This window comes from Camelina sativa, chromosome 9 (genome assembly GCF_000633955.1).
Source record: "Camelina sativa cultivar DH55 chromosome 9, Cs, whole genome shotgun sequence".
Classification (NCBI taxonomy): Eukaryota; Viridiplantae; Streptophyta; class Magnoliopsida; order Brassicales; family Brassicaceae; genus Camelina; species Camelina sativa.
The window spans coordinates 21,402,950-21,406,715 of record NC_025693.1 but is presented as its reverse complement, the minus strand read 5'-3'; positions in this window follow the sequence as shown (position 1 = coordinate 21,406,715).

Here is a 3,766-nt window from a genome sequence, read left to right as displayed (position 1 = left end):
TCTATCTGAATCCTAAAAGAAAACAATTGATTTGGTGAAGATATGAAACACCACTTTTGCTACTAAGTACTGAAGATATGAGAAAGGTGAGAAAGACAGAGTGACTTGGTTGCAAAACCTAGTGACTTATCTATAGAATGACTCAGATAGAGTCTGAAGGTCCCTCCATCGAACGTTTACGTGCAATCACATATCTAGTGAACTTTTAAAGCATGAACTAAACTTCAACTTAGACAACCAAAACGTAAGAAATAGAACATAAGAAAACAGTGGTTCAAGAACATAAACAAAAGATGAATTCAAACTCATAAGAAATTAGTACGAAAATAGATGTCTTGTGTTGCTCATCTACCCCATAGAAGAGTTTCCAACAAAATAATATAAAAGAATATTCAAGTCTGTAACACACCTTTTCAATGTACGGTTTAAATATTAGAAGCAAACATGTGGAACACTGTTGAGCATATATATAGCCACTGCACCAACAGCTTCTGCATAAAGCAACATAGAGGATTGTTAAATATGAATCATTGAAAGGGTCACAGAAAAACCAGCATTAAGTAACCAAAAGATGAAAACTCAGTCGTGATATCTTGTCAATCTCATTATGAGTCTTTCATTCTAAACACTCGAGCAATTGTAACACTTTCATTAGTTTAAGCCCTTGAAAACTCAAAAAGGCTAATATAAGAAAACACAGGTTCCTTGAACCGTTTCTTAAACTCATTAAGTTTATAAGCTTAAGAGAGAAAGATATGTACCTCTCTATCTCTGGTTTGTGTTTAGAGCTAAACAAAAACAAATTTTCATGAGGATATACTTCACTCGAGCTTCCAAAATCTGTCCACAAATACATGAAAGTGATTAAAAAATATTACACTCTTTTTAAAGATAAAGAAAAAGGTTGTACGACTTGCAGTGAGCAGCACGGTAAATGTTTTAAAGTCAGGTGCGTGCTGGGGTTAGATGGAGGGAAAGAGAACAAAAGACAGAGCTTGTTCCGACAAAAAAAATTAACAAATCAGGTGCATGTTGGGGTTAGATGCATATTTGCTGTGCCAATAAAGGAAACAATATGAGTACAGCAAGAAGATACCGCATAAGATTCTGTATATCTGTGAAGTTAAGATAAAATAAACTGCGAAAGGAAATTTCATTCCCTCACCATAGCATGGCAATAGCTAACTCCCGATATAAGCTGCTGGAAAAAGTATCTTGCCTGTAAAAACTATCACAACACATATTTCCTTTTGTTTCCTATTCTACATGTTATTCTATTTTCCTTCACTCTCAATCAAATAATCTCAAACCACTCTGAAATTGATCAATTGAGTACACCAACCACTATGACAAAGAGAAGCAAGAGCGGTCACCTCATCCTCACTGAACCTTCCAGCGGTACATATACGCTCAAATAGCTCACCACCAGCAACATATTCCATAGCAATGGCGATATGCATTGGTACCAAAACCACCTTAAAAAAAAATAAAAATAAAAAAGAAAACTTTAATTTAAGAAAATTGCCACATACCATGAAGAGAGCAGCTATAGGCTATAGAGGCACACCGTTACTAACACCTCCTTAAAGCGGATGATATTAGGATGACGAAGTGATCTATGATTAATAATCTCTCTCGCCACTTTCTCATCAATCTATATATCAAATTCACCCAAAAAACCATGTTGCCTTGTATACCCGCCGTCGTTGACAGAAACAAAGACTATGAAATGGTCATGAACAGAAGAATTGGATTTGATGTAGAATCAAAAGAGAGATTAGGATTTAGAAGGATCAAAGAGATTGAGAAGAAAAACAGAGGCAACAAATAACCCGCCGACTCCACCAGAGAAATAATTTGTGTTTAATTTCGCTGAATTAAAAGCTGTTGTGTGATGAACTCTACAAAAGAATTTGAAGACGGTGAGAGAGATCATAGAGAGAAAAACCCTTTTTAGGTTTTTTTATTTTATTTTTAGTTGATGGATATGATCAAAGTGAATCAACGGTTATGATTTAATGAAAAAGATCCAAAAACAATATAACCGGATCATTTAGATCCGCGTGTTTATCTGATTTCCAACAGATGTATTATTATACTTTTAGTCTTTTACCTTTCCTCCAAATAAATTATTTAGTCATAATTCCAATGGCATTTGATTGTAATTTTTTACAAAACTAAAGTTTTTTTCTTAAAATGTTTTACGATTGATAGTAAGAATTTCAATGGGCTCAAACATGAAATGGTATAGTAGGACCTGAATAAGCCGAAAGTTTTTTTCCCTAAAATAAATTCTTAATGGGTTGCACAATAGAGTTGTAAATAGAGTTGGGTTATCGGTAAGAGCCGAACACAATCAATAAGACAATATAGCATAGAGTTGGTGCATTTTTTCTTTCTGGTACAGTTAATCACCACAAGATAAACTAACTAGACCAACTAATCAATTATTCTTTTTAGGGCTGGGCAAAATAACCGATAACCAAATAACCGACCGAAACCGAACCGAAAAAAACCAAACCGAACCGAACCGAAATTCTTCAAATACCCGAATGGTTAGTAAAAATCTATATCCAAACTAACTGAAACCGAACCGAACCGAACCGACAATTAAATGGTTAACCGAAATATCCGAAAACCTAGAAGATATCAAATATTATATACTTAATATTATGCAAAACTATAAAATAAACTTAAAATATAAATTATTTCTAGATTCAAAACAATTAAATATTTTAAATAATCAATATATGTAAATGTTATTATTTTGAATTTACAAAGTTAAATACTATTTTGTAAAATTGAATCCATATTTTTCCCTTTTTTGTATTTTTGTTATTGTATATTTGGTTAATTTTGGTTATATTCGGTTAGTTTTGGTTATATTTGGTTTATTTGGTTAATGTTAATATAATTTATGTTAGTTATGGTTATTTATTTAAATAACCAAACCGAAACCGAACCGAAAGAAACCGAACCGAACCGAACCGAAATTTCAAAAATATCCAAATGGTTACTATATTACTATATCCAAAATAACCGAAACCGAATACAACCGAACCGAAACCGAATGGTTAACCGAATGCCCAGGCCTAATTCTTTTGCTATCAAGGCTTACAATATATGCGCACAAACTGCCGAAGCCAGTAGAAGAGACATAACTTGTGGTGTTCATCTACCTGATTAAGTTACGACTTAACAAACTAACTAAGTTAGCTCCTCAATTGAGTATCATAAAACAAAAGTTACGAGTGGGATGAGCCAACGACATTACATCTTTGAGAAATGAGGCCATGGGTAAAATTCCCTTTGATAATCCATTATAACCCATTTTGGGATATGGTTGAGAAGAACTACTCGAGAAAATACTCTCTTTTACATTTTTCAATCTAATCATTGAATTCCACAACAAAACCAAAACTATGAAGAAAAAAAAGACTATGTATTTTTGCCAAATGTATACAACATACAACCATAACTAAAATCGTAACGCTATATATATGCAAAAGCGTGTGATAAAAGTAAATTAAGAATGGGGGATCTACGTTAAGACGGAAGCTTATACAAATTTTGGTTTCCACCAATTTGTGGTTAATTAAGGCTATTGACGATTCCAGATAAGTTGAAAAAAACATATATATCTTATATAATAAGAGAAGGTTTTTCTCAATTTCTGCTTAGAACATGACATCTGGCTTATTATATAACTGACACATGTCCTCTCTTATTCTTAAAGGCCATTGTTTTTACATTTTCAAATTGGGCC